Genomic DNA, 15,747 nt, shown 5'->3' on the forward strand with positions numbered 1-15,747 from the left:
ACCGCTAACACTTGAATTGAGCAGCACACCAGGTCACTACCTGCACGAGTGAAGCACAGGCACTTTACCACATTGAAGTTTTACTATCACATTTATCACCTTGTGGAAGATGTTATGTTTTTGTTATGGTCTGAATTATACATTTTTTATATATTTATTTTTGAGCAGTGCTGTATGTTACATATACACGTTTAAAATATCATTCATATATTTATACAGCTGCTTATGTTGAGGAGGGTTTAGCACGGAAATGTTTGTATTTGTTTTCTGAACTGGTCCAAGCTGGACTATTGTAACTATACAATAAAGATCATACCTAAACTTCAGCTTTACAACTTTTTTCCAAAATAAAAAATATCTGTTGCTGTAAGTTAAAAAAAATGCTAGCTAGAGTTAAAAAAACTCCTCTCCCCTGAAGACATGTTCTAATACAAAACATGTAGAGCGAAGCTTACTTATGACGTCATCACGTATGCCATAGTCAGGGCTGGATTGAGATTTGGCTCAGGTAAGTGTGTAAAGTAGAAGTCCACTTTAACACTAAAACCCTGATCTACAGACATCCATGATCTAACACTAACCTATCTAACCCTGTAAAGAAGAAATCAGTATGCATACCTTTTTTGAAGTTGATGCAACCCGATCTCACGCTGAGCTGTCAGCCGCGGCTTCGCTGTGAAGGCGGGTGCCGAGGACACAGCCAACAATGGAAGCCCCATAGTAAGTCTATGGGTGATGTAACTTCTCTTTCATTTCACAGCCGTTGTCAGCTGTGTCCTCTGCAGAGCTTCCGCCGCTGGAGACTGGATCGGATCTGCTTCAAAAAAGGTATATATACTGATTTCTTCTTTATAGGGCTAGATAGGTTAGTGTTAGATCCTGGATGTCTGTAGATGCAGGGATTTTAGTGTTAGAGTGGACTTACACTTTATGGAGGGGGCTGGGGGGGAACAACTTTTGAAAGGTTTTTACCGTAAAGTGGTTGTAAACCTTATACATGAAATATGAACAAAGAATATCCCTCTAGTGTGTACTTGTCTTAATTAGGAGCACTAAGTGCCAATTCTGTCTGCTGCTTTGTTCCTCTGCTATCAGCATGACTCACTTCTGACAAGTTTTCCTGACACCAAGAGAAAAAAGGTGACAGGGGAGGGACCTCCAGTTGATTGGCAACCTCAGCTCTGTTCCTGCATGCTGTGTGAAGGGATGTGTATCCCTTCCCTCCAATCAGCTCTCAGAGCTCTCCTCATTGAACTGTGCAGAGTGTAACTTTAGCTCTCTGCTCTCTTTTTCTGACAGCTCATAGAAGCTTTATAACTTCTGACTTTAAACGGCTGTAGAGAAGACTGCAGATAAACGGGTACAACTTATGTAGGTGGATTTGTTTCATCTCTGTGTATAACCTGAGATCAGTCACTTTACTGGGTATATGTAAGGGTTTATAACCACTTTGATGCAGAAAATGAATTAAGGTTAAAAATAATTTTTACCTTTATAGCCACTTTATAAACACTTTTTAAACACTTTACCATTTACCAGCAAATTGGTAAATATTTCATGTGCTATAAGTGATATCTCTAACAATTGAAAGTGTTTTAAATTGCCCTATTGATAAATATGCTTAAGTATCACTTGCAATAATTGGGCTGTTTTTAGCCAACCCAAAAATGTTCATGGTTTTCCAGTGCCAAGGATATGAGCTATAAGGTTGCCATTAGTAAAAGTGAGCTGACCACTTCCTGTATAGTCTGTCTCTCCTGCACTGTTATCAGTTATTACAGTTTTCCTGTAAGCTACTAAGCACCTATGTAAGTCTCGGTTCACATATATGTGAATCGGATAAGTTTTGAACTGCATCACATGTGAACCTGACCAGCTTTCAATGGAGGCGATTCACATATATGCCGGCTGATTGCGGTGTGAATTTTAAAAGGGTCCTGTGCATTTTTCAGTCTGATTCAGGTGTGATTTCAGTGTCAAATTCGCACCTGAATTGCACCTAAACCGGTGAATGGAAAGCGCACCGGACTCTGCAGAGAAATCGGTGCTGCATATATGTAAACTGAGCCTTATGGAGATAAGGAGAGGGAGAGGGGCACTGTTATCCTTTTCCTCTACTAAAGGTGACCTCAAAAAATACAATACAATGAATATGTGTTGTCACTGTAGAACAGGAAGGCAGGACCACCAGGTGAAAATAAAGGAAAACAAATGCAGCCACCACATCTAAGGACTGGTAAGCTGCAATATATAACATCTTTAATCTTGGGTTTAGATCCAAGAACTTTTTTATATCATTTTGGACAGAGTGGAGTAGGATGAGCACTCCTGTTGGGATTTTCCACTATTTAGAGCTCCACTAGAGAGATATTCCTCTTCTTTCTGTTATGCTGACAATGATCTCACCAGACAATCTGCAACAGGAACAAATACAGATATAATCATTTTACAAGGTTTCTAGCCTTAGCCTATTATACTGAAGACAAAGTATTCCATTTTTATTTCTGGGTGTTGGAGAGTTCTTTTGGTAGAACTTTGTCAGCAGTTACAGGATGTGAGAGCAAATCTCTCAGTGACCCAACAGAGACTCAGCTAGCGTGAAGAACCTGATAGGGGTTCCAATCCTTTCCAACACTATCCATTACTAAGAAAAGAAAGTTTTGATGGACACACATAAATAATGTTTCAGTTCTACCACATACAAAGACGTAATTCCTTAATTCCTCCAATGTGCCTCTAGAAACCGTGCGATAATCCGGTGTAAAGCTGTAGGGCTTTGGACTACCTGACTAGGCATTCTAAATCTTTTCTGTACTTTGAACCACAGTAAGCTTCTGCATTAGATTTAATAATTTGGTCAGTAGAATGTATTTGACTAAAATACATTCTATTTTTTCCATGTATATATGTAGAAGCTCCAAACTGACCATGTCTACAAGGACCCTGTAAATAAGTGACATAACAGCTCAGGGGACTACTCTGAGTTCTTTCAAAGGTATTAGAACTCAATAGGGTTGATTTACTAATGGCAAATAGACTGGGCATTTTGTAAGTGCAGTTGCGCTCTGCAAGGGAATTTTCTCCAGAGCTTAGAAAATGAGGGGAAGCTCTGCTGACTCCCATAATCCAATCATGTGCAAGCAAAAATGCTGTGTTTTGTATTTTCCTTGCATGTAATTGTGAAGCTTTGTCTCATTTATTAAGCTCTGGAGCAAATTCCTTTGCAGAGTGCAACTACACTTGCAAAGTGCACAGTCTATTTGCCTTTAGTAAATTAACTCCAGCAAGTGTCACCTCCAGATGGAAATGGTTGCTTGGAGCCTGTTCATTGTCTATATATTAAACCACGCTGCAGGTCAAGTTGTCGGAAAGTAGAAGTGTTTGTAGTGATGTATTTCTGTTAAGGGGGAAAAGCTACATTAAGAAGTTGTGGAGTGAGAAAATACATTTGGAAGACAATTTCATAAAACATTGCAATGTAATATCTAGCTTTTGAAAGCCCAGATTAAGTCACTGAAACAGACATTCAGTCAGCTAAATGTTATACCAAAAATCTTTAAATCTGACTCCAAATAGGACAGCGCAGTAACTAAGTGGATAGCACATCCACCTGGCAGCCCTAGGGTTGTTGGTTTGCATCCCAACCACGGCACTACCTGCCTGGAGTTTGCATGTTCTCCCTTTGCCAGTGTGGGTTTCCTCCCACACTCCAAAGACATGTTGGTAGATTAATTGGCTCCTGTCTAAATTGGCACTAGGATGTGCATGTATAAATGTGAGTTAGGGACCCTAGATTGTAAGATCCTTGAGGGCAGGGACTGATGTGAATGTACATTATATATGTAAATTGTTGCCACTATAATAACACTGAGCAAAATTATAAATGCAACGCTTTTGTGTTTGTCCCTATTTATCATGAGCTGAACTTAAAGATCTACGACTTTCTCTACGTACACAAAAGGCCTATTTCTCTCAAATGTTGTTCACAAATCTGTCTAAATCTGTGTTAGTGAGCACTTCTTCTTTGCCGAGATAATCCATCCACCTCACAGGTGTGGCATATCAAGATGCTGATTAGACAGCATGATTATTGCACAGGTGTGCCTTAGGCTGGCCACAATAAAAGGACATTCTAAAATGTGCAGTTTTACTGTATTGGGGGTTCTGAAAACCAATCAGTATCTGGTGTGACCACCATTTGCCTCATACAATGCAGCACATCTCCTTCACATAGAGTTAATCAGGTTGTTGATTGTGGCCTGTGGAATGTTGGTCCATTCCTCTTCAATGGCTGTGCGAAGTTGCTGGATATTGGCAGGAACTGGAACACGCTATCGTATACACCGATCCAGAGCATCCCAAACATGCTCATTGGGTGACATGTTCGGTGAGTATGCTGGCCATGCAAGAACTGGGATGTTTTCAGCTTCCAGGAAATGTGTACAGATCCTTGCAACATGGGGCCTTGTATTATCATGCTGCAACACAAGGTGATGGTTGTGGATGAATGGCACAACAATGGGCCTCAGGATTTCATCACGGTATCTCTGTGCATTCAAAATGCCATCAATAAAATGCACCTGTGTTCCTTGTCCATAGCATACTCCTGCCCATAGCATAACCCCGCTGCCACCATGGGCTAGTCGATCCACAGCATTAACATCAGCAACCCGCTCACCCACACGATGCCATAAACACTGTCTGCCATCTGCCCTGTACAGTGAAAACCGGGATTCATCCATGAAGACAACACCTCTCCAAAGTGCCAGACACCATAGAATGTGAGCATTTGTCCACTCATGTTGGTAACGACGACAAATTGCAGTCAGGTTGAGACCCCGATGAGGGCAACAAGCATGCAGGTGAGCTTCCCTGAAATGGTTTCTGACAGTTTGTGTAGAAATTCCTTGGTTATGTGAACCAATTGTTGCAGCAGCTGTCCTGGTGGCTGGTCTCAGACGATCTTGGAGGTGAAGATGCTGGATGTGGAGGTCCTGGGCTGGTGTAGTTACACGTGGTCTGCGGTTGTGAGGCCGGTTGGGTGTACTGCCAAATTCTCTGAAATGCCTTTGGAGACGGCTTATGGCAGAGAAATGAACATTCAATTCAAGAGCAACAGCTCTGGTGGACATTAAGAATTTCAAAAACAAATTACACTAATTATACTAAACTGCAAGGTCAGTCGGCTGTGGCCAGTCAGGCGTCTGGTCACAATCAACAACCTGATCAACTCTATGCGAAGGAGATGTGCTGCACTGTGTGAGGCAAATGGTAATCACACAAGATACTGACTGTTTTTCGGACCCCCCGGACCCCCCCCAATACAGTAAAACTGCACATTTTAGAATGGCCTTTTATTATGGCCAGCCTAAGGCACACCTGTGCAATAATCATGCTGTTTAATCAGCAAAGTACGGGTTCTAGACAGGCAGATGAATTTGGCACATGCTGCTTCGCTTTTAGAACACATGTGAGACCCTTTCGCAAAATCTGTCTACGCCAGTCTTTATGAATTCCATGGTCTGTGTTTCCATGCATTAATATTATTAGGGGCCATGAGGTTGATTTACTAAATCACATACAGGTCTTTACTTTGCAAGAGAAGTTGCACTTTGCAAGAGATTTTTCCCCAGAGCTTAATAAATGTGGTGAAATTTTACCCTTCAAGGCTACACAATCACGTGCACGGAAAATAAAAAGACAGCATTTTTGCTTCCACCTGATCATATGCTGGAAGTCATTAGAGAGTCAGCTCATTCAGCTCTTGAGAAATTTCTCTTGCAAATTGAAATGGGAAATCAATAACTATGTGTTTCCATGGATTAATATTAGAGACTATGTATTTCCATGGATGCACTATTGATGCTACAATGTCAATCTGCTCTGCATGCTGTGTGTGGCTTATCCTCTGTCTATGTTTAAGTGATCTTCTATAACAGCACAGTCAATATTCCACCCTGAGCACACATTACACCACAGATGCAAAGTGCAGACACAGGCGTCTTTCTGGGAGGAGGTCCTCTCTGCAGTCACAATGACAGCTTCTGTACTTTTAATGCAAATCATTTACTTTCTGGTTGAAAAATTTCCTGGCTACTGGAGTTAGCGCACACACCTCACACACCCTCCTTTGTTTCTATTTAACTAGCAGTAAAGTAAATGTTAAATCCCTGGGACATGAATATTCATATATTTCTGTAGATGTAGTATATGTAGGAATGCGTGTTACAGTTTCCCCTTATTGAGTGGTGATATACACTCACCGGTCACTTTATTAGGTACACCTTGCTAGCACCGTGTTGGGCCCCCTTTTGCCTTCGGAACTGCCTTAATTCTTCATAGCATGGATCCAACAAGGAGATTTTGGTCCACATGGACATGATAGCATCACGCAATTGGACAAGTGTACCTAATAAAGTGGCCAGTGAGTGTATATGACCCTGTCTGGGAAGGGAGCATCTCTATGTCATGTGTGAAATCTTGCACAATAATAGGTGGTCAGAAGGTCCTATGTGAGGAATCAGATTCTGAAAATGGATAGGAGACAGTGAGCACTGCAGGAAAGCCAGGCATAGTGGAAACCCTTGGAAGAATGGCCAACAGCACATCTGTTTTAAATCAGCTGAAGGTACCCCATTGTGATGGGCTGATAAAATTCCCACCAAACTGGCTGTCGATAAGTTACCTCCTTACTACCTAATGTATACCTGTAAAAGACGGACCACCACCATTGCACATGGTCACGCAGTGGTTCTTGCACTTCCCCATAAACTTGCATTGGTTTTGTTAGTAGACATGTTGTTTCATTTTTGATGTTGTCATGAAGCACAGCTCATGCGTACAGCCCTGAGCGGCTGCTAGTCTGTGTTCAGGTGGGCACTTAGTGGGCAGTAAAAGAGCTGCTTGACTGCCTGGTTTTACTACCCCCTGGCCCCATGTGTTGATAAACACGAAAATAAAGGAAATAAAAAACCCGCTTTCACCACATCTATGGATTGGCACCCTGCAACATATTATTTTTGTGTTGTTGGTTTTCGTTATCCTTTATCCTTAACACCCCTTTCACACAGTTTTCAGTGCTTGAAATAGCCTCTAAAAAGCACCTGAAAACTGCCTCCCATTCTGAGCAATGGGTGCTTTCACACTCGGGTGGTGTGCTTGCGGGACGTTAGAAAAAGTCCTGCAGGCAGCATCTTTGGGGTGGCTTTGGAGTGCTGTATTTAGTGTTCCCAAAATGCCCCTGCCCATTGCAATGAATGGCCAGCTCTTCCAAATCACCTTAAAAGCGCTTTGAAAGCGCTGCAAAACTGGACTTTTTACCTTTTTTGGGTAAAAAACAACCAGCTAGTGGGCGAAAAGTGCAGCAAAAGCGCCACTAAAGTACAGCTAGGGCACCGCAAAAACGAGCTGTGCCTTAGGGCTGTTTTAGCAGCGCAGCAATGTGAAAGGGGTCTTAGGGTCAGATGTCAACGTTAAAGCTGAACTCCAGGCAAAAAACTAAATACACAGATAAAATACATAAATGAGAGCTATATGAGGTGCAATTCTGTTCATCCAGTTGAATTTTACCACAGCTCTGCTAAACAACACAGTTTGGTCTAGAAGGGAAGGTGACCTGCCGCAGTTCACTAACACTTAGAGGTCTTGTCCCTCCCATAGCATACTGTTTTTTTTTTCACTTTGCTTTTCCACCTATCAGCATGTTTCTTGCACTGCAGCATAACTATTTTGCTCCTTGTGTGACTTCTCCCTTTTTCAGCCTGAGCCATGCCTTACGGTGGCTGATACCAAATGCAATTCAGATATGTACACTACTTGTATTAAAAATATAAATTTACACTGCATTAACACTATGCCGTTTTGTTCAAAAATATGCGTCACGTTTGTAGTGTTATTAATTGCATGGCAGTTATTGGCATCCAAAACACAGCAAGCAGACTTATTTTTCCACACAACAAAGCCCAAAAGGTGCATGTGCTACTTTGCTTTATTTGTCATATGTAGGGCTGCTTATTGAAACAAACAGGGTGTGATATGCGGGTAGTGCAGCAATGCGCAAAAAGAAAGCACGTATGCATGCTGCCTGCTGTCATGCATCATAGTGTGAATGGGGCCTAAGGATGTTTTATGACTGTAGAGTTACATTAGTTTTGCCTTTACGTCTACCTGAAGTTCCGCTTTAACCTTTTTAATACAAAAGGGTTAAAGCGGAACTTCAGGTAGACATAAAAAAAAAAAATGTAGTGTATTTTTTTTAATGAAATATTTTTTAGCAAATATCACGCCAGCACACAATTTTATTAGTTGGGTTCTCTGCATTATGAATATACCGTATAAATTTAGAACCCTTAAATATATACCGTATATTCATAATGCAGAGAACCTAACTAATAAAATTGTGTGCTGGCGTGATATTTGCTAAAAAATATTTTCATTTAAAAAAATACACTACATTTTTTTTTCACATGGACTTGTAAAACTGCAAACAAAACTGACAAATTATGGCTATTAAATTAGCAGCATCCAAAATAAATGTACTGATTTTAGAGGCACTTTAATATATATTTGGATTAAACCATGTGTTCAAGTCACAGCCTTAGCTAAACAAGACATTACAAAGATTCCATTGCCATGTTGGCAGTTCCAGGACCACATTCAGTGTATGTTTAAGACTGTAAATGTATCATGATAGACAAAGAAAGTAATTCTATGAAAACATAACATAGCTGTGTCTTTTGTCGTTCATGTGCAGTAGGTGACGCACCTCCTACTAAAGGACAATAGTCTGTGGAGTCATTTCCAAATGTATACAGAATTCTTGTCCATTCAATACTACAATCACAGAGCCTTTATGCATGTATTCTTAACATAACGACAATACTTTTAAATTATCAAACAATTCTGAAGATCATTTTAATGCTTATGAAAGAGCAAGTATTTTATAGATGTCTGTGATTGTCAGTGCCAACACACGCTGATGCAAGAATCTGCTTCCCACAGCCCTCTGGTCACCAACTGGTTCAAGCTGCAGAAGCATTTTTTATGGTAAATTTCAACCAAAGCTTCTGTTAAATTGCATTCTGGCTTATTTTATCTGCTGTAGGCCCAGGAGCAAGATATGTCCAACAGAATCCTCAATTCCAAATTATATGCACTCTTTACTGAGGATTCTCCATGTAGCACCCTCTTAAGTGTTAGGCAAATTTGGCTTCCTTGTAATAAAAGGAGCAGTAATTGTTTAGTTTGGCCTGTTCGGGGTCTCACAGGCTGGGAGTTTGATTGCTTTCCCCTTCCTTTGGAAGACGCTTCAAGAGCATAGGTAGGAGATTCAAATCACCCAGCTTAAATATTTATCAGGTTCCGGACAATCCCTGGAGGAGGAAGTTTCCAGAAGGGGGCCAGTGTGTGGATAAATAGTGTGAGAAACTGGAGAGCAGGGTTCCCCCAGGCAGCCCATGGACGGTGCAGCTGTTCTTGAGGCCTTAGTGATCTCAGGGCTGAGGGCCTGACTGGATCTGCCTAGAAGTTGATAGCACAACCTCACCACAAGTCTCACTCACTGGACTGTGTCCACAGGAAGCTGGAAGATGGAAGCTGTCTTTGGGAGTAAAGACCCTTAATTGATCCTTGTGACTGTGTAGTGTTTTGGAAATAACATTGGCTACTAGTAGTTGTGCATAGGATGCCAAAGGAACTTGCCTGAAAATCCCCAGCTGTGAGGCCTGTTTATAAATTTACCTCTGGTCTTCAGCTGTGGAGGTTTTGTCTGTCCAACGTTCACATGTACTTAAGAAGAACATTGTCCTCTAGATGCTAAGTGCTAATTGCTTTGGAGTATCCCATGCCCTAACCCGTCTCCTGTTCAAGTTTCTTCAAGCAATAAGTATCAAAAATATATTACTTGAGTAATTACTGGAGCCGGTGTGAATGGACTGGTGCTTGTGGGGATGGGCAACCTCTGTACTTTTAGGGAAGAACCAGTTAACTTTTAGGGAAGAACCAGTTAATACTACATCCATAATGAAGAATACACAAAAAATTGGAGGCTCCAGCAAATTATACCTTGACAATGACCTCATAAAAAGGAGGCAGGGATTTTTTCCCATGAGAGGCTTTGGGAACTTTAAAAAGACAGTAAGAAATTCAATCAACCTAAGCCCACATAAAAGTAAAAAAATCAGTATAGTGTGGCCTAAATACATGCAATCCAGCAACTGCTGCAAGCCATTTCTGGAGGATCTCCTGATGATAAAAACAGCAGAATGAGGTCTATCGAGAGAGTGTGTGACAGAGTAACAACAATTGGAAGACAGGGGTTGATTTACTAGAATTGGAGCTTGCAAAATCTGGTGCAGCAGTGCAGGGTAGCCAATCAGCTTCTAACTTCAGCTTGTCCAATTAAGCTTTGAGAAAAAAATGGAAGCTGATTTCTTTCTATGCAGCGCTACACCTGATTTTGCACTCTCCAGTTTTAGCAAATCAACCTTGGCACCCCAGATGTTTTGGAACTACATTTCCCATGATGCTCATGCACTCTGCAGTGTAGTTGAGCATTATGGGAAATGTAGTTCCAAAACATCTGGGGTGCCAAGGTTCACCATCACCATCTTAGAGGGTGGCTACGTTCCTTCTCCATGGTCCTACTGTATGTAGGAAAACAGCCACGCTCATTCTTCCTTCCAAGATGGATTATGGGATTTGTAGTGTCTATAGAGCAGTGTACATGACCATAACTAATATGCACTGCTTGTTCCAAACAAAGGGAAGTGATGGGAGAAAGAGAGAGGTCTGGGAGGCAGAAAAACACAGTAACCAACAACTTGATGAAAAATATATTACAGGGTCAATAATTAATTGGTGTGTATGGATTCTTTTTGAAGAGGCCAGGTTTTATGTATTATCTTGGGGAGATGCAGACTAGAATACTGCAATCACTGAGAAGCAAATTATATCACCTGTGATGTATTTCAGTTATCTTGCAAACCTGGCCTGTTAGTGGGCCCTGAGGACAGGGTTGATGACCACTGATTTAGACAGTTAGTTTTTTTTTGGCCAGTTAATGGGCACAAAATCAATAATTGTTGGGACATTTTTGAGCCGAAAAACCGAAGGACAAGTTTGGAAATTTTCTGCCGAACGAACGATAAATTGAAAGGTTAATGTGTTTCCTGTCCGAACTGTTTGCACTAGGTATATTTAAAAAAATGAACAAAAAATGCATTCATTTATGTTCACTGAACGATTTATCGGTCAATACATGATGGCACTATCCTTTGCCCTCACGACCGAATGTTCGTTTTTCGAAAACTGGTTCGGCCGATTTTTCATATAGTGTATGGCCAGCATAAGGATATTGTTTATTATTGCTTTAAGTGACTGGGTTTACATCTACTTTAATTCACTGAAAGAGAAATGGTTAATGCCCCCCCCCCCAGGAATAATAATACTTTTTCTGCATTGCTATATTTGTGCCTTTCATGCCAGTTCACTGCCATCTGGTATTCACACTTATGGCATGAAGCGGTCAGCCGTGCATTTTAAGCACATCCCTACCCCCTTGGAATATGGCTATGACATTTACCAATATTTTCCTACAGCGAACTGCTCAGTAATTTCTATCTTATTTGATGATGGGAACGGCTTTGTTCTGTATTGTTGGGCAGAGAAGAAAAGGATATTCTTCTGTTGTTTCCGCACTGCTTTAGTTAATGTTTAGCCAGCTGCAGTGTTATTCTGTTGCGTTTAATAGTTCCTTTTTATTTTAACACACAACATCCGGCTGATTTGCAGGAGCTCAGATCTACATTGGACCCACCGGGTTACTATAATACTATAATAGTGTGAGCATGGAAGACATCATTCCTGGAAATGGGACAATCAAGTGGGATAATGACATGTGCAATGGTTGTAATATGTAAGAAACAAGGGACAGTGGTGCTCTGTATAAAATATTATGGTAAAGTGTATCTAATGGCAAAACATTCTTTAAAATATTTATACAGTAAGTGGTTAGAACAGCTGCTGTGTTTTTAATGCTGTTTGTGTCCCAGATAGGGAGTTCTTTGTCATCTGTTTGTCCTGGTGATCGGGACTAAAATGGAAAATACAAACTTTTGCGCTCTCACCAGAACAGGAATATAGGGGAAATCTTCCAGTTGGATCACTTGTTCTGGTGACAGCTTCATATCTTCCAACTTTCTAGAATGATAAATAGGGACAACTTTTAGCACACAGTATGTAGGCAAAGGAAGCCTCCCTGCCTCCCCGGTTGCGTGGTCCACAAACATCTAATATGCAGAAAAGAATTGGCTAAACCACACAAGTATATTGGCTTTGCAAAATAACAAATGCAGGAATATAGTACATATTACATAGTACATAGCACTAACCCACGAAGGGGCCGCTGAGTTGTCTCAGGTTCTTTTTCCACCAGTGTCACGGCAGCCACACAAACAGCAAAACTCACATCTCTGGCTCAGTAAACAGTCTAGGGGTTGCCTTTTTTCAAGATTTATTGCTGAGTAACTTGGATTGGGGTTAGGGGAGCTGTGGAATACTCCAAAACACTGAATAGTAATGAGAGGGCACTCTTCTTTTTGCGGCTGCTTCCTAGAACAATCCCTTCAGCAGTAGGACAGGGAATGAACATCATTGTGACACCATAAACAATGTTCCAGGCCAAGCAGGCCTTAGTATTAGTGCACCAGGGGTTAACAGCAACAACAGTCACTGGGCTTCTTCACTCAGGCCTGTACTCATAAGTCTATGGGTATTTGGATGCCTCCCTCCAGTGTCAGGCAGACATTTACTAAAGGAAAAATAGACTGTGCACTTTGCATAGTGTAGTTGCACTCTGCAAGTGCAGTTGCTCCAGAACTTAGTAAATTAGCAGAAGCTCTGCTGACCTCCATCATCCAATTATGTGCAGGCAAAAATGCTGTTTTTTAAATTTTCCTTGCATGTGATTGGGTATTCTTTGCAAAGCGAAGCTTTACTTCATTTACTAAGCTCTGGAGCAACTGCACTTTGCAAAGTACACAGTCTATTTGCCTTTCGTAAATCAACCCCAGAATGTCAGAATTACAAGGATATTTAAAATTTTTTTTTTTTTATTTTATATCCACTTTTTTCATTTTATGTTTCAACGGGTTGGATAGGATAACACTACAGAATCAATATGAGTTTAAACAAATTACAAAAGAAGTTGAAGATTTAATTAAGGAAAACGCTGATGTGGGAAGGAGTAGCCAGTGTATGTCTTATCAGATGTAAACAAGGATTTTCTCAAGCAAATTTTAACACCTTCCTTATCTTCATAGGACTCATGAGGTGATGCTAATGAGTCAGAGATAAGTTTAACTTTGCATATATGTGTGACCACTAACACAGGCTTTTGTATTTTTCTTTATCTATGCACAGTGCAAGTGAACGTGCCTGTGTGTACAGGCCCATTTAAAACAATGGACTGTATTTAGATCAGTTAAAAAAAACAAAACGCATGAATGACTAAAAATTTGGGCAGTCTATTTACAAGCATTATTAGCATTAGCACATAAATCACAGATAATCCCATGTTTGTAATATGTACAATGTCATTGTTGCCTTTCGCAGGGCAAATGTAACATTCCCTAATATTCAATCCTAAGAGAACATAGGGGTTGATTTACTAAAACTGGAGCCCACAAAATCTGGTGCAGCTGTGCATAGAAAGCAATCAGCTTCCAGGTTTTTTTTGTCAAAACTTAAAGTGATTGTAAAGTCTGTTTTTTCTTTCTATTAAAATAACAAACATGTTATACTTATCTGCACTGTGCAGTTGGTTTTGCACAGGGCAGCCCAGATCCTCCTCTTCTCAGGTCCCTGGCTGGAGCTCCTGGCCCCTCCCTCCTTTTGAGTGCCCCCACAGCAAGCAGCTTACTATGGCAGCTGAGCCGAGCTGCAGCTCCCTGTGTCCATTCAGACACAAAGCTGCCTTTCAGCCCTGCCCCCTCTCTCTCATGATTGGCTAATTGAGTTTGATTGACAGCAGTGGGAGCCAATGGTGCCGTTGCTGTGTCTCAGCCAATCAGGAGAGAGAGCCCCAGACAGCTGAGGCATTCATGGACAGAGATGGGGCTCGGGTAAGTATTAGGGGGGCTGAGGGGGGCTGCTACACACAGAAGGCTGTTTAACTTAATGCATATATTTCATTAAGATAAAAAAACCTTCTGACTTTACAACCACTTTAAGTAAACAAGCTAAAGTTAGAAGCTGATTGGCTACCATGCACAACTGCACCAGATTTTGCACTCTCCAGTTTTAGTAAATTAACCCCATAGTCTTAAAAAAAACCCAGAAAAGTTAAAGAGGTAGTAAACTCTTTAGGGAAAAAAATTCTTTCCTCTTGCAATGCAATGTTATAATGTGCTAGCATGCAACGCATACTAGCACATTACATGAAATTTACCCTAAAACAAAGCCTTCCAGCGCTGAGTTGTGACTGCTAACATGGCTTCCATCTTCACTCGATCTTCCTTCTGGGTTTGCAGGCTCCGGTCCTTTGGATGGATGAGCCGCGATGAGCGGCTGTTCACGGCACAGAGCTCTGAAGGAATGGCGCGGGTATGCCATTCCTTCAGAGCACATGCACCAGTGATGTCACCGGCAGCTTCACAAGTAAATATCTCTTAAACGGTGCATATTTAGGAGATATATACTGTACCTATAAGTAAGCCTTATTATTGGCTTACCTATAGGTAAAAATCAGCCAAGGGAGTTTACTCCCACTTTAACTTCCCTGGCGGTATGATTATGTCAGATTTTTGATGCTCAAAGCGGTACATTGTTTTGCATAGAAATTTGGCGTTTTATATTGTAGGCCTGTAATTCTTAGGAATAACTCACTAACAATCTGTCCAAACAAGAGTCTAGTAGACATCCCGGGTATTATAAAGTTTGAAACACAAAATCATAAATTATAATATAATAAATAACTATAAATAATTATAACAAATAATAATAATATAATAATAATAAAATGTATTCAATAATGTAATCAAATCAAAAACATTGAAATTTGCTCAGTTGCAGAATTGTCGCTGTCATTACTTTCTGTGTTTGATGACAAATTTCCCCACAAATGCAAAGTGATTCTAATTTATTATCGCTGTTTTCTAGCTGGTCTAAAACCGCTCTTGACGTAAAGGGACACTTTTTGGTTTCTCTGGACAATATCCAGTTTCCAGGCAGAAAGAAAAGTATATATAATGTAAAACTGCATGCAGGGCACTGGACAAAGCATTAGGGACAAAAGGGATGTGAAATAATCTGATACAGTAATGTAATCTGTAAGATTACAGTGTACTGTATGTATTTTGTGTTTTTAGCTTTTTGAATTTGGAGATGTGCTGCGACGCTCGCAGGGAACAGAGCCCGGCAGGAGACAGCTCGCACACACAGTGGGGGGACATCGCAGGATCCTGGGGGCCAAGGTAAGTAACTTTGCCTGGATCCTGCGGTGCAATCCCGAGTGTGTCTCGGGGTTACTGCTTTTGGTACTAAAAATTCACCCCGAGCCACACTCGGGAATACCGCCAGGGAGGTTAAAGGAAATTTATGGTGACAGCATACATTTTCACTTCATAACATCAGCGTTGTAACAACAAGATGAGCAATATTTTTGATGATCCAATATAAGCTTACTTGAAAAAAATCGAATTTCATGTTTTGAGTGCTGCCTGTCTGCTGGCCATCTCTTCCCACAATTTC

The 15,747-nt window shown here is 40.9% G+C and overlaps 1 protein-coding gene across 2 annotated transcripts in view; it reads right to left on the minus strand.

Annotated features, from left to right (window-relative positions):
• The window catches only part of PGCKA1 (PDCD10 and GCKIII kinases associated 1), a 112,561-nt gene that overhangs the window by 15,331 nt on the left and 81,483 nt on the right, over positions 1-15,747 (minus strand). Inside the window, exon 2 of one of the 2 annotated variants that reach the window (XM_073608947.1) lies at positions 12,126-12,198. The exons of the other annotated variant lie outside the window; for it this stretch is intronic. The gene's annotated coding sequence lies outside the window, so the exon portion shown is untranslated. The remainder of the gene's footprint in view (positions 1-12,125; positions 12,199-15,747) is intronic. 2 annotated transcript variants of the gene reach the window in all.

Source organism: Aquarana catesbeiana, linkage group LG01 (genome assembly GCF_042186555.1).
Source record: "Aquarana catesbeiana isolate 2022-GZ linkage group LG01, ASM4218655v1, whole genome shotgun sequence".
NCBI classification, from domain to species: Eukaryota; Metazoa; Chordata; class Amphibia; order Anura; family Ranidae; genus Aquarana; species Aquarana catesbeiana.